General features: G+C 42.1%; 1 protein-coding gene across 1 annotated transcript in view; it reads left to right on the top strand.

Annotated features, from left to right (window-relative positions):
* The first annotated feature begins 4,392 nt into the window (after positions 1-4,392).
* The window catches only part of LRRC8B (leucine rich repeat containing 8 VRAC subunit B), a 36,911-nt gene continuing 21,502 nt past the window's right edge, over positions 4,393-19,801 (top strand). Inside the window, exon 1 of the mRNA XM_054980706.1 lies at positions 4,393-4,555. The gene's annotated coding sequence lies outside the window, so the exon portion shown is untranslated. The remainder of the gene's footprint in view (positions 4,556-19,801) is intronic.

Raw genomic sequence — 19,801 nt, 5'->3', positions numbered from 1 at the left:
CTGTGGTGTTCCGGGAGCATTTTGGCAGGGAAAGGGCTAATAAACACGTGCCAGTTCTGAGTTTTCATTTATAAAATACTGCTCTGGAGTGTCTTTAACACATCCCACTGTTTTTTGTTGTCCTGCTATTTGTTTAATGCCCATTCCAGCCTGTTCCGGCTTTTACCCTGTCCCAGGCCCCTGAGTGGAATGACAGCCCGTGGGCATGACAGAAGGGCTCTGGGACTGGAATGACAGGCCCCTGAGTGGAATGATGGCCCCTAGGAGTATCAGAAAGGGTCTGGGGCTGGAATGATGGGCCCTTCAGTGGAATGACAGCCCCTGGGTGTGACAGAAGGGCTCTGAGACTGGGATTACTGGCTCTTGAGTGGAATGACGGCTCCTGGGTGTGAGAGAAAGGCTCTGGGACTGGAATTGCAGGCCCCTGAATGGAATGAAAGCCCCCGAGTCTGACAGAAGGGCTCTGGGACTGGAATGACAGGCCCATGAGTGTAATGAAAGCCCCTGGGTGTAGAGGAAGCATTCTGGAACTTGAATGACACATCCCTGAATGGGATGATGCTCCCTGAATATTGCAGAAGAGCTCTGTGTCTGGAATGACATGTCCCTGAGTGGAATGATGGTCCCTGGGAGTTGAGATAGTGGTCTGCAACTGGAGTCACCATGACTGGATTCAAATTCTTTACATTATAATTGATATTTCTGGGAGATGTGTCGCTATCACCATATCAGATCCACTTGTATATTTATCCTTCCTATCACTGGCTCAGTTTCATTACACTTTCATGAGGTTTATATCGGCCATGTCCTCTATTTTCAAGCATAAATCCTTCCATTGTCTCCCTTCCTGTTCTCCTGGTCTATTCCACAGCCTTCCAGACCTCCATGTTCCCCTTAAGTGTCACATCCTGCATGAGTTCCTTGCTCACTTTTGCTCACTCTGTTGACCACTGACCCAGAACATTTCTCCATAGTCTCTCTGTGAAAAATCCCATCTCATACTCTAGTTAACAAACAGTTAACAAACTAATGGTTTAATGATGGTTTAACTAATGATGGTTTAACTAATGGTTTTATCTTGTTTTATGCTATTACTGTTTTATCTCTTTATTTACTTAGTTTGTTGTTATCCACTTTTAGCCCAGTTGCAGGGATAATGAACTATAAATCCAATAAAGGAAACAAATAGTTCCGAGATCGCCAAACTTGCAACCTTTTGGAGCCTGCAGGCACGTTTGTAATTCTGACACACCAGGCTGGGTGCAGACACAAACTGACTGCTGCAGCAGGTGAGCCAGCCAGGAAACACTGGCCACAGCATTCCTTCTGTCGCATGGTGAAGATCCTTGTAATGAGGTTTCAGCTGCTGCCAAAGGAATATTTTTTAAAATCTGCACAGAGCAGCAGTAGCCTTGCTGGGCAGGTGTCACATCTGGCACCCCTCTTTCTTAAAACACTTGGTGGGCACCAGGAAAACCATGGCCTAGTCTGCATGGCACACTTTAAGCTGGCTATGCTGAGCATTCATATTGATTGGTGCTGAAATGGCTTGGGATCCCATCATTCTGCACTGCACAACCTCAAGGGTATTTGGTGTCTGCTGATGCGTTGAGATGTGTCTATTTGGAGCAGCATTTTGTGGGGGCTAGAGCTGAAATCAGTTTTTCAAAAAAAATTTCAGAGGTGTGGTAACATTGCAGTGTTGGAGCCCTTCCCCCCACAGAATTTGCTGATTGGGCTATCCCATGGCCACTGGAGAGGCAATTGGTAGCGGCATTCTGGGGAAAAACATGTACTTTTTAAGCTTGTTCAACACTCATTTATTTTGTTAGAGCCAAAGTAGGAAAGGATTAAAATGCTGGTGCCTCATTCCCTATCAGCATCTCCCTGACACTTTGTTTCGCAAACCCAACGTTTTTTTATCCATTTCTAGATCGCACAATGGCTTTCAACAAGGACATTTTACTTTTTCCTTTCAATACTGACTTATACTCCTCCGGACATCATTGAGTATTGGACATAATGATCTTTAAAACAAGGGAAATTATCATTGTCGATTCAGCAAAAGATCGGGATCGATCACAGCAACACAGAAGCATTTTGTTGTCAACTGCTGCAGTATGTCATCAAGTAGCAGGTATTCCTTTTAGGCATGCAGAGTGGAAAATAATGTTATGTGCAGACTCAGTTCAACAAAACTATACTTATGACTGTGGAGTATACACAACATTGACTGCCTATAGTGTTATTTCAAGAGAAGAGTATGGTACCTTACAAAGTGAGAATGCCAGAAACTGGATAGAAGTAAACATTGGTTTGCAGTGGGAGCTTTCTATCAGTTTACTTTCGGTTTAGCCCAGAAGGGGCCAAGTAAATGGATGGACTTTAGCCTAGCGCTTTTGCATTTCAGCAGGTCTTCTGATTCTACATTTGAGATGTAATTGGCTGTTTAGATTTTTAAAGTCATATTCATTACTTTGGCAGAAGCAGCCACCACATTACAGGAATCTTCACTGTGTGAATGAAGGTACACTGGGGCCATTCTTTCCTGGGTGGCTCACCTGCTGCAGCAGTCATTCGGGGTCTGAACTAACCATGGTGTGTCAGAATTATAAAGGGCTCTGAAGGCTCAAAAGATTGAGGACCTTTGAAGTATTTATTTGTTTATTTTGTTGTATTTATACTCCACTCTCCCTGCAAGCAAGCTCAGAACGGGTAATAACAAACCAATTGCATAAAAGGATAAAACAGTAATAGCATAAAACAAGATAAATCCTGCAAAACAATTTGTTAACTGTTTGTCAAGTAGAGTATGAGATTGGATTTTCCAAAGAGAGACTATGGAGGGGTGCTCTGGGTCAGTGGTCATCAGAGTGTGCAAAAGTGAGCAAGGAACTCAGGCAGGGTGTGACATGTTAGGGGAACATAGAAGCCTGGAAGGCTGCTGAATGGGAGAGGGGAACAAGAAGGGGGACAAAGGGAGGATTTATGCTTGAAAATAGAGGAGATGGCTGATATTAACCGCATGAAAGTAAAAGTAAACTGAGGAGCTGACAGGAAGGATAAATACACAGATGAAACTGGTGATACCTACACATTGTCAAGAAATATCAACTAAAATGTAAAGTATATTTCCTTGTATATCGTTTGAGACTCTGGTTGCAAATTAATATGTCTACGCCTAGGGGTTGTTGTTCCACTCAGGGGGCTGTCATTCAGGTAACAGAGCTTCTTCTACACCCAGGGGGTTTCATTCCCATCCCAGAAGGCTTCTACTACAACCAGAGGCTGTCATTCCACTCGGGGGCATGCCATTTCAGTCACAGAACGCTTGTGCTAGATCCAGGGGTGTCATTCCACTCTGAAGCTTGTCATTCCAGTCCCAGAGCACTGTCATTCCAGTTAGGGGCCTGTCATCCCAGCCCCAGAGCTCTTCTGATACACCCAGGGGCCATCATTCCTCTCAGAGGCTTGTCATTCCAGAGCACTTCTGCTACACCCAGGGCCTATCATTCCACTCAGGGGGCTGTCATTCCAGTCCCAGAGCGCTTCTGCTACACCCAGGGTCTGTCGTTCCCATCAGGGGGCTGTCATTTCCATCCCAGACACCTTCTGTTACACCCAGGGGCCATCATTCCACTCAGGGGCCTGTCATTCCAGTCCCTGAATAGTCTATCTGGGCCCAGAGACCTTCCTTCAAAATACACTTTCCTTTTCAACTTTTTTTTTTGCTATAATCTGTTTCTATGGAGCCCATGCAAGTAAATGGGCATTCCTGGTTCCCATTATTTCCAATGGGCATTTAAGCCTCTCCCATGATTTCCAATGGGCAATCCTGTCATTCCTTTTAGTACATCCCTCTAAATACTTCTTCCAGCCACCGACCAAGGTAATGTTTCCCCACCATCTGAACAACTGTAAGGAGTCAGGGGGCACTTGTTTGTTTAGAGGCCTGTGACGGAAAAGGTTAGGAAAGCAAGTGAAACTCCATCTTGGCCGTGAAGGCGAATTTACGGCGAGCGTTTCTGAGAACGGAATCTTTACTCGGAAGGAGTCCTATGGAATTCAATGGGTTTCCCTTCCGAGTATGGATAAGCGAAGGCTGCAAGGTATTTGTGAAACTCCGGAGGATAGAGCCTGGGAACAAATTTCTTCATATCTTTTTGAGGCAGACATAGAACCAAACGAGGTCGCCCCTCAGGTTAGACGAAATCGAAACGTCCCTTTTGTCCCCGGCTCACTCTCCCTCTCCCGTCACTGGTTCCCCCCCCCCCTTCCCTTGCGCCGTGCTCTTCGCCCAGTCAGCGGTTCCATCAGCGGGGTCGCCATTGGCGGACGCGGCTTCTGACGCGACAAAAGAGCCGGGCGGAGCCTCAGCCGGAGAAGCGCTGGTTGAAGCCGGTGCCTGCGCCGCCCCCTTAGATATTTTTTATTCTTTCTCCATCTGCGAGCCTTTCCCCTTCCTCTGGCCGCTTTGGGGGCGACGTTGCGGCTGACCCGGCGGCCGCACTCACCGGGAAGCCTGGCTGTGTTGCAGGAGACGCGACTGGAGCAGGTAAGATAGGCTGGTGTGAAGGCAGAGATGGCGGGAGGGGAGCACCTGCTAAAGCTCACCTGGATGTTAGGCGGGGCGGCGGCGGCGGTGGCTATGGCTGTGTTGGGGAAGGCGGCACTTTGCCTGTTTACGGCTGCGATCCTACCTGGACGTAAATCCCATTGAGCTCACATAGGGCTTGCTTCTGAGTAGACACGCATGTGACGGAGCAATATGTGACCTTTCTCTCTTACAAAAGCGAGAGCCTTTAGTTGTTCTTTCAAATTTCTTCTTGATACTTGATGAAATAATATCTCTCCCCCACCCCCAGCGCTCCCTAGGGTTCAGTCATGCACTCTGTTTTTAGAACCAGGAATCACTTCTGGCATGTGAAAGCTCAAAAAGCTTTCTTCACCACTGATTAAGGATAACCACCACTTGTTGGAAATTATTGGGAAGGACTTCTAAGGTTCCAGGTAGGAGTTAGCCCCAATACTCTCACTTTCCAAATGACACCAAATTAAAAAAAAATGTCCTCACAGCTATTTTGACAGGAATAGTAACCAGGATTTTAATACGTGTTTTCCCAAGTTGCTTCAATCCCCAGGTAAATCCATGAGTCAAAAATGTTCCATGTTATTCTTGGAGCATTGTCCTTGATAAAATTGGGATCAGGGACATTAATAAGATGCCCACCTCCACCAGTCTTTCAACTTCCGTGGACTTATCCTAAGAAATAATTGAGTGGATGGTTTACAATGCTTTTCCTATCTTGAACCATGAATGTGTGGCTTCCTTTTTTTTAAGCTTGCATGTTTAAAACTTCAAACTTCACCTGCATTTTACAGAAATTGCTGCTCAATCCCAAAAGAGATTTGAAAACTATTGCATGAAGATGGTAAAAATATGCTTGAAAAATGTGTCTGCACTTGTACTTTGTGTGAAACAGTTATGCACATTGATGCAATAACTGGTTCTTAAGATCTCTAGTTTAGAGCAGATGGTTGGTTGTGTTGCCAGAGGTTGCAGACTTACAAGACCAGTATTGGCACTAAGTTATCCACACCACCCTATCCCAGGCTTCAAGTTATTAAGCAATCCTTGATTGTACTTTCAGTGTAGCAGCAGGAACAGAAAGTACAGACTAAGTTTAATTGCTCTCACTAAAGAGAAGGAAACATGTCTGCTATTCCTTCTCTTTAGTGAGAGCAATTAAACTTGGTCTGTATTCCTAGGAATGGGAATAGCATGTATTCCCAGGATGGCATGTATTCCCAGGAAGAGATCATTCTCCAACTTAAATTCATCCTTGGAACCCACAAAATATTCCAATAAAGTTGATTATAGATTATGCTTGTATCCCCAAATGACCCCAGAAGTTTTGCATACTCATTTTCATCCTTTTCCAGTGAGTCCAAATTACTGAACTAAGCACACAGGGACTTCAGAGTAATCTGGTGGGAGGACAAACCTGAGCTCTAAGTTTTAAAATTAAATTAACCATATCCAATATAAAAATGCCTGTTGACAATTATAGGCTGATATTGAGGGTCTCAGGACTTTTTTATAATGGATATTAATGTCAAAATTACAGTTTAAAAATTACAGTCTTTGAAAGCAGAATAACAGCACATATGACTGCTGCCAGTCAGAAAAGTCAGATTCTGTGCAGCTTGGGACTTATATCCATTAAGAGATCCAGAGGAGTTAGCCGTGTTAGTCTGTAGTAGCAAAATCAAAAAGAGTCCAGTAGCACCTTTAAGACTAACCAACTTTACTGTAGCATAAGCTTTTGAGAATCACAGTTCTCTTCGTCAGATGCATGGAGGGTAAGAAGAAACTGGTTAGATATAGGTGGAGAGGGGAGGGGGGGAGAAGATGCAATCAGTAGCTTCTGATAATGGAATCAGTTGGCTTCTGATAATGAGATAACCATTCATAGTCTGTATTCAATTCAAGCCTGACTGAATCAAATTTACATATGAATTCCAATTCAGCAGCTTCCCATTGGATTCTGTTTTTGAAAGGTTTCTGTTGAACTACAGTGACCTTTAAGTCCTTGATGGAATGTCCTAATAGATTGAAGTGTTCCCCCACTGGTTTCTGGATGTTGCCATTTTTAATGTCAGATTTGTGTCCATTTATTCTTTTGCGCAGAGGTGGGCTGGTTTGTCCAATGTACAGAGCAGATGGACATTGTTGGCACATGAGGGCATATATCACGTTGGAGGTTGAGCAGCTGTAAGAGCCAGAGATAGTGTAGTTGACGCCATTGGGTCCTGTAATTGTATTTCCTGGGTAGATATGAGGGCAGAGCTGGCATCTGGGTCTGTTGCAGGGTCTGGTACCCGTGTTGGTGAGTGACTCTGCTAGCCGATTCATGGTTGTTAGTGAGACGTCGTTTAAGATTGGGGGGCTGTCTGTAGGCAAGGAGAGGTCTTCCACCCAGGGCTTGTGAGGGAGAGGCATCATTTTCCAGGATGGGTTGTAGATCACTGATGGTACGTTGGATGGGTTTGAGCTGGGAACTATAGGTAACAACCAGTGGTGTTCTGTTGTTAGTTCCTTTAGGTTTGTCCTGGAGCAGGCTGCTTCTGGGTACTAGTCTGGCCTTGTCAATTTGTTTCCTTACTTCATTTGGTGGGTACTGTAGCCCCAAAAATGCTTGTTGTAATTTAATCTCTTAAGTGGGAGTCCTGATCAAGAGCATTGGAGTAGATACGATTGTACTGTAAGGCTTGGCTGTAGAGAATCAACCAAGTGGTATGTTTAGGGTGGTAGCTGGAGGCATGCAGATATGAGTATTGGTCAGTGGGTTTCCAGTATAAGGTGGTATTTATCTGTCCATTATGTAGTTGTACAGTGGTGTCCAGGAAGTGTACCTGTTGTGTAGAGCGGTCCAGGCTCAGGTTGATAGTAGGGTGAAAGTTGTTGAAGTCCTGATGAAATCTCTCAAGGGCTTCCTTCCCATGGGTCCAAATGATGAAGATGTCATCCAAGAATCTTAAGTATAGGAGTGGTTTCAGTGGATGGGAGCTGAGGAAGCGTTGCTCCAAGCCCGCCATGAATATGTTAGCATATTGTGGTGCCATGCATGTGCCCATGGCTGTGCCATTAACCTGTAGATATAAGCTGTCACCAAATTTGAAGTAATTGTGAGTGAGCACGAAGTGGCAAAGTTCAGTGGCGAGGTATGCTGTGGTTATGTCCAGGATAATATTCCTGATGGCTTGCAGTCCATCTGCATGTGGGATATTGGTGTACAGAGCCTCCACATCCATGGTTGCTAGGATGGTGTCATCTGGTAGGTTGTCAATGGACTGTATTTTCCTGAGGAAGTCAGTGGTGTCCCATAAATAGCTGGGTGTGCTGGTGGCATAGGGCCTGAGGATAGAGTCCATATATCCTGAGACTCGTACTGTGATAGTGTCAATTCCTGAAACAATGGGGCATCCTGAGTTACCTGGTTTGTGGATTTTGGGTAGTAGGTAGAATGTTCCTGGGGTGTGTCCATATGGATACATTCTTGTATGTCCATGGGGAGTGTCTTTAATATTTTATTACGTTCTCTTTTGTATTGCTCTGTAGGGTCAGAGGGTAGTGTTTTATAGAATGTTGTGTTGGAGAGCTGTCTCTCTGCTTCTTGTATGTAGTTATGTTTGTTCATGATGACAACTGCGCCGCCTTTGTCGGCTTCCTTGATTACGATGCCAGAATTATTTTGGAGGCTGTTTATGGCATCTCTTTCTTCATGGCTGAGATTCTGCTTTAAGTGGTGTTGTTTGTCAGTTATCTCAGCCTGGGTATGTCGACAGAAGCATTCAATGTAAAAGTCCAATGAGGAGTTGCGGCCCTCAGGGGCTGTCCATGAGGAATTCTTTTTTCTGGAGCTTTGTAACGATGATTGTGCATTGCTGGGTTGGGAGGGTGATTGCTGCTGTGATGGCGTCTGTTCAGTGCTTTGTTCATCATTTTGTTCAGCAGAGTGGTTGAAGAATTCCTTCAGTCTTAGGTGTCTAAAATAGGCCTCCAGGTCTCCACAGAGTTGTATGGGTTGTGTGGGTCTGGCTGGGCAAAAAGATAGTCCACGTGAGAGGACAGGTTCCTCTACTGGGCTCAGTTTGTGGCTGGAGAGGTTGATATTGTTGCTCGGTGGATCCAAAGTGGTCTTGTTCCTGCCATCCCAAAATAACCCTTTTTATAAGATCTGCTAATAACTGTTTTATTCAATTTTGAATTGGTATTTGGAACTTCATACCATGCTTTTTCTGATGAGCACTGGCTTTTGTCTTTTCTGGATATATCAAAATGTTTGTTTGTCTACTTCACTTATACCCTGCCTTTTCTCCCCAAGGGTCACAGAGCGAGCTTCCATGGCAGAGGGGGGACTCAAACTGGGGTCTTCCAGATCCTAGTCTGACTCTAAACACTACACTGCACAGGGTCTCTATATATACATCACAGTTGTGGGATCTATTATATGCTTCTTGGTGTAAAATGCATCCTATTTCCTAGTTCAAAGTAGTAAATTATAACACTCAGAAGTCAATTAGCTCTTTACTTAAAAGAACACTCTAAAAAAAGTCTGTAAATTGAGATAATGTGACATTAATTGCAAGTTTACAAAGAATTGTTCTTAGAATGAAAGCTAAAGAATGCGGTTTCTACACAGCTCCATTAAACCATGCAAAGAGCCCTGATGCCATCTCAAATAATGTGTACACTGTCTGACTTAACTTTAAAAAAGATCAGTGTTTGTATACAGTGTAGCATCCTGTTTGATGTGAACCCAAAAAGACAAAACACACAACAGGAGTGCCTAATCTTAGACATCTCTACTAAAGTGTCTATTTTAGTATGTCTGAAGAAGCCTTGTATTATCTAGAAGCTTCAGAGCATATAGATTAAGAAAATTACATTGTTTACTCAATATATTTTTGCCATATTTATGTAATGTCCTCTATATAGGATTCTCCCCAAAGTCAACATCGAGACATCATTTACTGTAGAATGCTGCAGCTTGATTTTTATCAGGAGCTAGGCAGAGCATGCATATCACTCCCATTCTGCAGTCACTCCATTAGCTACCCATCAATTACTGGGTTCTGTTCAAGGTTTGGCTATTACATACAAAGTCCTTCATGGCCTTGGGCCATCATATCTACAGGGCCACTTCTTTCCCTGTCCTCTGCCACACCAGCTTCTCTAGGTCCCACTCTGCAAATGGGCAAAATAAACAGCTGCCCGAACACATGCTTTCTCTTTGGTGGCTCCACCTGGCTTTCTGCAAACTATGCAAAACCCAATTATTCAGGCAGGCTTTTTTTACACAGTTAATAAGGTTGTGCTGTAAAGAAATGGTTCAGAGAGAGATTTTGGTTAAAAGGATAAGGACTGTAGATGGTCCTACTGGGTACTGTCTATTACTGTTCTTAATTTCCACATTGTTTAATATGTCATGTTTTGTCTGTTTTGCTTCAGAATTGTATCAGCTCTGTATCAGATTTATGCTTGTTTTCAAATTTCTGCAATCTATACCCTATTGTATTGTTTATTTGAATGTCCCAACCTATTGATCATGCTGATTTATACTGTGGAATCCACCTTGAGTCTTAGTGAGAAAAACAGACTATGAATAACATTAATAATTGTTCTTATTTAATTGTTTCGTTCCTCCTTTCCCCTTTATCTGTGTTGGTTGCTGTTTGTAGATCATTGTTTCTACTGTGTGGTTAGTAATGTAACACATCCCAAATACTTTTAAGTGGGATAATCATGTATGCCACTTTAAGCTTCTTGGAAGAAGGGGTGAAATAAAAATGTGATAGTGATGGTAATGAATGAGAATATGATAACTGCACTTCAGGTTTAATTGTTTAGCAATGCTTGCTTTACCTTTAATAGCTATATGCATTTATTTAACCTAAGAAAAAGCTTCAGTGTCTTGATGAATAAATTGTAGGTTTCAAAGTCCTAATTATGACTACAGAAACTTAGTGGTTTTTCTGTCACCTTCTGTGGCAGCCTTATTTTTAAAAACGTATTCAGTTGACTATTACCTCCCTTGCTGCTATAGTGTCCTCTGTCTTTGTAACCCCCTTTCTTCACTATGGCATGCCATGCCTCAAACACTTTTTGTTATTTTCTAGTTCTGTAGTCCTTATTGGAGGGCTTTGCAGTCTGACTTGCTTGTTTTTCTTATTTTGTAATCTGCCTTGAGTCTTGGTGAGAAAGGCAAGCTATAAATGAAGGTAGTAATGACCACCAACAAATAAGTCTTCTAGGCAAATAACTATTAAAACATCATGCACCCACCTAATGAGAACCATTAAAAACATACGAAGAAACAAAAGAGAGTTAATACCAAGAGGGTATAATTTTCAATTAAGGAAATTAAACAAGTTAAGTCAGTGATGCAACCTTGTTTTTAGTAATGTGAGATACTTTTTCATCATGTAATGAAAGCACATGGGATTAAAATTATTTAAATTTTAAAAAAAAATTTAAAAGAAAAAAAAAAGAAAGCACATGGGATGGCACATTTCTTCCTGTTCCTGAGCCCCCATTTCGTGCAATATTGCAGCCTCAGCTCATGCGTGCTGTCTGTTGATGACGTTCCTTTTGCTGTATCAGTGCCGTATCTCATGTCTCCCTGCATTGCTAACACAATATATTTTTGTGACATCATGTCATACAATTATTGTTGTGCAAAGTCTTAGGGTGGGGAGAGGGGGCATAGCAGGTCCCAAGCTGGCATTCTAGTCCTATATATTTAAAAATGTCTGGCACATGCTTTCATCCCTGGTGTGAATTAAGCAACAGTAACTTGTCTTTCAAAAGGCAGTCTATTGAAAAATGAAATAACGCTGAGTGATAAAGTATGTTCTTTATCTTGAACAACAATTTGTTGCTATTAAACCAATAATCAACACACCAGATAGGCAGTCCTGTAAATCATTCTATGGATATTTTAAGTAGGGCATATTGTAATGTTTCGCTTCCACTGAAAGGGACACTTGATATAATGTGTTCTTGTATAACAGTGTTGAGTAACATGTGCTTATATAACTTTAATGCAATCAGATTTCATATATTGCATCATGCAGTTTCTGAGGTTACATATACAGAACATATTTGTGTCAAGAAATTTTCTTCATGTCAGCATGGCGCTGAAATTAATGTTACAAGCAGCTGAACATATTTGGGCCCTGAGAAAAGGCCTGGGGTGACCCAGACTGGCCATAAGGTAGTATAAAAGGCTACACATTCTGTACCATTGGAATTCTGCATAGGTTCAGCTTTCCTTTCACAGTGCTGTAGCAATAAGAAACTGAACCTGACAGAATTGCTTGACTCCCTTACAAAGTACAGGAGAAGAGCCCTCTAAAGCAGTGGTCTTTCCAGGCCCAGGACCCACTGGATTCCCAGCTCTGGATTCCCAGAGCTGCAAGCATGTGACAGAAGCCCTGTGACCTTAGTTATGTGACAGGAAGAGGGGTAGTCGGGGTTATAAGCTCACTGGTGTCAAGACCAGGTCCATGGGTAGCAGAGTTGGAGGACAGAAAGCACAAACTAAGCATTAGGCGGTATACTGTAGTGTTGAACAAGGTAAGAATTGGAGCCTTGGAAAAATCTTCACCATCGCTTGTCATGGAAAAAACATCTCCACTAAGTGACTTGGACTTGTTGTCCTGAGCTTTTTCTCAGCATGCATGCAAAAAGAGGCATGAATCATGGCACTCCTGCATTCTACATTAGCAAGTCCTTCCCACAGGCAGCAAAAATGGGAGTTCTGTAGGGGCTTACGACCCATCTGAGGGTCCTGACCCATGAGTTAATCACGTTTCACTACTCTGTGAACAGCAAGAAGTTACATTTGTGTATGTGTGAGTTGTGGATTCCCAAAAGGCTGAGAACAGGTTTTCCTTATCCTGGATTGCTCCCTGTCCTTTGCTTGGACAAGAGACAAATTATGTGCAACAAGCAAATACATGCACATTTGCATAAATTGCATAATGCATACATGTCATCCAGTTTTTCTTGGTTCAAAAAAATCTAGTTTATTGTGGCATATCATCTTGGGGTTTGTTTTGTGTTATAGACTAATATACACAAGTCTGGAAATATCTTTTTGCTCTCTTTTATATCAGGGCAGGGCAAATACTTTAGACAAACAGGTTCCTTCTGCAATGTAGATATAACCCTGATTGGAGGAGCTTTTAATCATATATAAAATGCATTAACTGCTTAGAACATGAGTTAAGGTTGATGCACAGTTCCTTATATACCATGTTCAGCAGGAATGTGTGGTAGAAATGTTAGGATCCTTACTTGCTACTAACCAATCAATTGTTTCTATTACTAATATCCCTTTTATTCTGTACAATGTTGTTTTATAGTTCAGCACATTTCTTTAACCAACTCTTAAGTTAGGGATGGGCAAACTTAAGGACCAGGTTTGTATGTTCTTTGCTAAAGTTTTGGGGTCTATCAGTCGGAGTCAGTTTGTAAAATGGTTCTTCCTAAGGAGTAGAGTTTGTTACTGTTTTGTGCTATTTTCATGCAAGTCATTTACTAGGACATCAACTTGCACATGTGAATTACTGCACAGGAGGAATTCTAGCATCAAGCCTTAAAAATGCTACTTAAAGGTGTGGTCATAGATGGCTAATTAATACTACCATTTTACAGGTGAAGAACTCTGAGGCTGGTAGAAATGGCTATTTACTGCTTTTAAAACAGCAGTGTCTATGAGCATTTTTATTTTCATTTTCCTAGAAAAATGTGGCTGCAGAATAGTTGCCTAGATTGTACAGTAAGGGCACAGTGCGGAAACAGTATTGCAGTGTGGAAACAGTATTGCAGGTGGAGTTTTCAGTATCCCAGTCCAGGATCTACCAATAGATTGCAATCTATCTCCTAGGCTGCAGAAAGCCAGTGTGGTATAAATGGTCAGTGTTGGATTGAAACTGGAAAAATCTAGGTTCAATGGCCACTTGCCATTCTCTCTCAGTCTCACCTAATTTACAGGGATTGTTGTGAGAATAAAATGGAGGTAGGGAGAAAACGTGTCATGCATCCTGCCCTGTGCTTCTTGGAGGAAGGACAGAATTAAAAAGCACTAAATGAATACTAATAGAAGAGCTAGTTAATGTCTTTTCTGTTGACTTGGGAAAGACTGATTTTTTTATTTGTCTTTTTAGTTATTTATACCCTGTTTTTCTCCTCAGTGGGGGCACCAAAGAAGCTTTCATTGTTTTCCCCACCCACTTCATCCTTGCAAAACAAATGTGAGGTAGGTTAAGCAGCCAGACAAGCTCAAGGTCACTCATTGAGCTTCTGTGGTGGAGTAGGTATTTAAACCTGGTTCCCAGATTTTACTCCGACACTCCCAACAATTAAATGATGCTGGCTTTACACTAACTAAGGAAACAGGGTTTAACTGCAGCCAAAGTCCAGACTATGTCACTTGGGTGAGATTTAGTGCTCCCTCAGCTAGGCAATGGTTGAAAGATATTTGAGAAAGAAAAATTGCCACTTACACGCAGAATGTAGTTTAACTGCTCATTTACCTTGGCTTAGTAACTTTGGTAGTTTTTTGTGAATATAGCATTTTGCCTGGAGTTATCATGCACTTCAGGTAAGTGAGATGTGAGCCATGGACCAGTACAATTTTGTATTCAAAGGTCCAATAGGGTGATGGCACCATTGACCTCTTTCATCCCTCACAAAAAGAGTTTGTTCATCAGCATGTTAGGGGGCTGTTTGAAGCTGTCTTCCATTAAACAAGGCTGTGTGTTCAAAATGTACTTTTCCCATGATATAATTCTTGGTTCTGATGTCAGCCGTTGCCATTTGAAGTGACACGTGTCTTGATTGTGAAGTGAACATGTTTATATTTCTAAAGTAAATAAATACACAAGATACAGTATAACGGTGGCCACAAAAAATCCGTAAGATTATTGCTCTGGGATGGGCACATGCTGTGCTATTATTCCTACAGTCTCCCAGGGATACACCAGCAAAATCTTTTCAGTATAAGACACCCGTGTCACCCGTGGCCTTGAGGACAGAGAACTCTGCACTGGAAGCACTTCTGTTTCATATCTGTTTCTGCAGATGAAAAGGTAAAGAATGAGATGCTTCAATGTTTTTTAAAATTACTTCAATAAAAAAACTCTCGTATTTATTAGAACTGTCTACAGAAACAGAGGTGCCATAATGACCAGGCCTTAGGGAAGAAATATGGAACGCTGCCTCCAGCATTTCAGCAGGGGATCCCGAAAGGTAGCTGTATACCACCTTTCTGGGGCTGTGAGTGCTATGTACATAAACATTAAAAATGATAATTCTTAGTATTCTTGTGTTTAAAAGAAGGATAAGGAAAACAATATTGGAGAGGGACAGAGAAAGAAACAAAGAATCACAATGTATATCAGCACCTGGAAGGATGCAAGTCAGCTTCTAACTTATTCTGTGCACACTTCCTGGAAATAATCTCCATTTGACAAAATGGAACTTTTTGCCATGCCCACCATTGTGCTGTGATGGGGGACTGAGGGTGGGAAGAGATCAAGTGAGTGAAGGAAACTACATCTTGAACACACATAGCCCTGTGATAGCCAGAAACAGTACCCAGCTAACCTAAATAACAGTACTAAGCCATGGGCAAAAATATGAAAACTCTCAGGATTTATTCTGATAACCTAATTCTCCCCTCCCCCCTTTTTAATTCACTTCCCCCCAGCTTTTAATTTGGCAAATGATTTTTATTTATATAAATTATCTTCTTTCAAGCAAGCTATTTTTTCTTTCAAGCAAGCTGTGATGACTGTGTTTCCTTCCATTTCTTTCTCCCCTTTCCCAAACAGTTAAATGAGGAAGGAGAATGTCTCTGTTACTCTTTTAAATAATAAAAGGGCAATAATCAAACTAAATTTTAGTATCTTTACTAAGCTCTGGCAATGTAAGTTCCATAAGTTCAATTGGACTTGCTCTCAAATAAGTGTGCATAGGCTTGTGGATATAATAATGTATTGAGTCATTGGCTGGACCCTGCACCAAACAGTGTATGAAGGGGTGATGGATAATATTAGGAAGTCTGGAGGCTAAAATTACCTAACTGCACCACTGTCTGTGAAGTTTCCTATCCAAAGCTTCGTTCAGATGTCCCAGGCAGGTTGCTGCTTTGCTGCATGTGCTCCAAAGGACAAACCTTATCTGACAAGCATGCCTGCTGCAAATATCCCCAAGTTCAAAATCCTAAAACTCAATTGTTTGGCTCCACATGACAAGAATGGTTTTGATTTAAAATATTTGAACAACCTGTAGAGAACATTAGAAATCTGTAGCAGCTAAGGACATTTGAGGCAGAAAAGCTACCACAGGAGCAACGGTCTCCTTTGGCTGGCTCATAAAATGGGTTCTTCATTCATGTTCCTCCCTGTGCAGCCACCATTTTCCAGATGATGGACTGTACCATGATGGTGAATTTTATGTACTCTTAATACTATCAACAGGAATGAGATTTTATTTGTTAAGTATTGTATGTAAATCCATATTGCCAGATCAACCTTACAATGTATATATTTTTGAATGAAAAGTGGTCTGTTTGGTTGAGTTAATGGGTGGCTCCACCCTTTTTAAGTATCCCCGACCCTGTGACATATACAAAGTACCTTTTACTGCTTCAGAGTTAATTAAAATGAAAACGGATCATAAATTCCATTTATCTGCCGTAAAAACTTTCAGTGCCATTGGGTTAGCAGACGCTCAGTGTGAAAGCATGAGAGTAACTTCAAAATAACTTGAAAGAGTGCTTCAGCATTTCAGTCTGAGAACTGACTTCACATATTTTCTTCATCTGTACGTACTTTTGTTTTGTTGGTTTTTGCAGTGAACAGTTTTGAACAGCTAAGACCGGCTAATCTCATTTGGCTTTTTTTTTCTGAACAACTGCTTTTTCTGAGGGCAGCACTGATACATAACCAGTGTTGCGCACGTTGAAAACCCATGAATGTCCTTCGGTTTGGCTTCAGTGCTTTTTTTTTCAAATGTCTCCTGCAAAATTGCCAAAATAGTTCTAACAATTCATCCTTTAAAAAGAAAGAAGATTGTTCTTTGTTATGGCTAGGGTAGCATGAAAAAGTCCATTTTGATGGGGTTTGGAAGAGATTTCAACACATTACATCATCCCCAAACATAAGTAATTTTTGTGTTAGGTTCTTCTAATGTGTATTTACAGCAGTGCATGATTCTAGGTATGTAGCTACAAGGCTGTAATATGCATGAGCCTGTCATTAAATTATCAATCTTAAGTATCTGATTAAAAGCTGCAATTATAACAGAGAGAGTTCAATGGTAAAGCATTTCTTTGTATGGATAATGCTTTGTTTTAATTTTTCACTATTTTTACTCTTTCCTTTCCTTTGCAAAGTGGGATCCAAGACAGTTTACAGTCAATCACTCTAAACAGACAAAGTAAATAATAAAACGGCTCCAAAATCACTTGCATAACATGTCTCAGATGAGACAGGTCTCGATGCTTTCCCCTAGGCAGTTGTTCTTATGGTGCCTCTAAGGTGGAGCATCAAAGTTTTTTCTTAGTAGGCCACATGATCCAAAATCCATACATGTGTTGGCTGCATTTTTTAAATTGATAACAATGGTAAAGTATAGCCTGTTAGCTATTCAAAAATATAGATCTTTAGTCAAAAAACAAACAGCCCAGGATCAAGTGGGCCACATGTTGGAAATGGTTGTAAGAAAGATGGGACTGAGCAGCTGGTCTTCCTCAACCCTAACAGTAACTTATCCTTAGGGCTGTACTAGATATGACATATCCAGAGGAGTTAGCCGTGTTAGTCTGTAGTAGCAAAATCAAAAAGAGTCCAGTAGCACCTTTAAGACTAACCAATTTTATTGTAGCATAAGCTTTCGAGAATCAAGTTCTCTTCGTCAGATGCATAGTACAGAAACTGGTCAAATATAGAAGAGGAGGGGAGGAGAGAGAAGATGCAGTTGGGGGGGGGAAGGAGGGTGCAACCAAAACATTCCTTTGCTAGTAAATGTACACATCTCCTTTTGGTGTCCTTTTGGTTGCACCCTCCTTTTGGTTGCACCCTCCCTTTCCCCCCCTAACTGCATCTTCTCTCTCCTCCCCTCCTCTTCTATATTTGACTAGTTTCTGTACTATGCATCTGACGAAGAGAACTTGATTCTCGAAAGCTTATGCTACAATAAAATTGGTTAGTCTTAAAGGTGCTACTGGACTCTTTTTGATTTTGCTAGATATGACAGCATCCTTGAGTCCATCACAGGGATGCCTACACCACTTTAAGGATGAAATTCCCTCTGTTTCCAAATGCCACATGTGGGGATGGCGATCCTGATTGGGATTCCCCCTGCCCTCACCACAGTACATGGGGCAGAAGCCCACCCCCCCACTGCAGTCCCAGTCAGGATCAAGCTGTCATGGCATTTGTAAACAGGGAAGTTTATTTCTAAAATGGTGGAGATTCAAGTTCAAGATTTATCACCAGTTGGCAACTATTACTCTCTGAATATTCCAGTTGGCGACTATTACACTCTCCATTGATAATGTCATCCTTTGAGTGTCATCTACCTTGCATGTTGCACCCATAACCATTTGAGGAGACAGTGCAGTTAAATCCTGCATTACCATCTTCTGTAGTCAGTCACTGGAAATCCAAGGAGTTTCATCACATATTGCAGGTTACAGATGGCTAATATACAGTGATCTGTGTGGTTCCAGGTTATCAGAATCTATTTTATCTTATATATCATATTGTAGCAACTGGAATAGGATCATGGCATGTCCATGAACCTGGCACTTATTGTCTTGATTATTCCAATTCACAGCACAGTTTACTGCCCATTTCCACCCTAAATCTTGGCATCAGATTTCCAGTGTTGTGCTGTCAGTGCAATCTCTGTTTGACAGTTATAGTGGTAATAGATTGACATGAAGCCCTGGCTTCTGGGCAAAATATACTAGGGGCACGTGATCCGAGGTCATAAAATAGCCAGGTTTGCAAAATAGCCAGATTTATGTTGATTTGGCATAATCCAGCTATGCCAGTTCACATGGAAAACCCCCGGATCCAATCTGGGCAGCCAGATTCTTCTGGGCTGGATAATTTAGTTGTAGCAGGCAGTTACAGGTAGCAACCACAGGCAGCAAATGAGAGCGGCAGTGGCACAAAGCCGAGCTGAGCTCCGCACTGCAGCAGGAGAGCAGCACGAGGTTGGCAGTGTGGGGGAGGAGGCAGCAGACAGCCACCACAAGCAGCAAGTGAGGGTTAGTGGCGTAAAACTGAGCTACGCTCTGCATGTGGCAGGAGAGCAGTGCAAGGCTGGCAGGGCAGAGGAGGAGCAGACAGCTGCCAGAAGCAGCAAGTGAAAGAGGGTAGTGGCACAAAGCTGAGCTCCGTGGCATGAAGCTGGCGGGGCAGGAGAGGAGGTAGCAGGCAGCTGCCACAGGCAGCAAGTGAGATGGGCAGTGGCATGAAACTGAGCTCTAGCATGAAGCTAGAGGGGCAGTGGAGGAGATAGCAGGCAGCGAGCAAGAGGACAGTGGCACAAATGGAGCCAAGCCAAGCTCCATACCACAGCAGAAGAGTGGGGTGAGGCTGGTGGGACACCAGGCAGAGCGGATTCCCATCCCATTTTGCCCTTCCACTCCTGTCCAAGCTCCAAAAGAGCTTTTCAAGCAACTGGTGGCTACCTTTTAAATTCTGTGGGTTATACCCCTGGCCTCGGATTCTCTGGTTTGATATTTGTTCCCTTGCTGAGTTTTGTTGGTTAATTTTGCAAGGGAGTTTGTAGAACTCAGTCCAATCCTCCTGAAATTTGGGGTGTCTTTAGAGGACAGTTGGAAGTAGGTTCCCTGCAAATTTGGTGGCGTTTGGTTAAAAAATCCCCCCCCCCCAGACATAATTTCCTTATAGGAAATTTCCCCATAATTTCCCCAAAGTTTTTTGGTATCCCTGAAACTCAGATCTAGATCACCCAGCTATTTTTTAACACCTCTAAAAAGTACATAACTGGATCTGGATTTGTAGCAGATAAAAAGATCTTAACTAAACCAGTAATCTCAAGCCTTTGCCTTGAAGATGCTGTGGATGTAATTAGGGAAGATCTTTATCAAGATTTTTTTTCCCTTTATGGTCTATCAGAGGTCACTATAATGTACATTTCATGAATAGAACAACATTTAAAGTAATCCATTACAATGTTGTTTAGCTT

The sequence above is a fragment of the Eublepharis macularius genome, chromosome 5 (assembly GCF_028583425.1).
Source record: "Eublepharis macularius isolate TG4126 chromosome 5, MPM_Emac_v1.0, whole genome shotgun sequence".
NCBI lineage: Eukaryota > Metazoa > Chordata > Lepidosauria > Squamata > Eublepharidae > Eublepharis > Eublepharis macularius.
The sequence above is the reverse complement of the archived record's forward strand: the minus strand, read 5'-3'. Positions and strand labels throughout refer to the sequence as shown.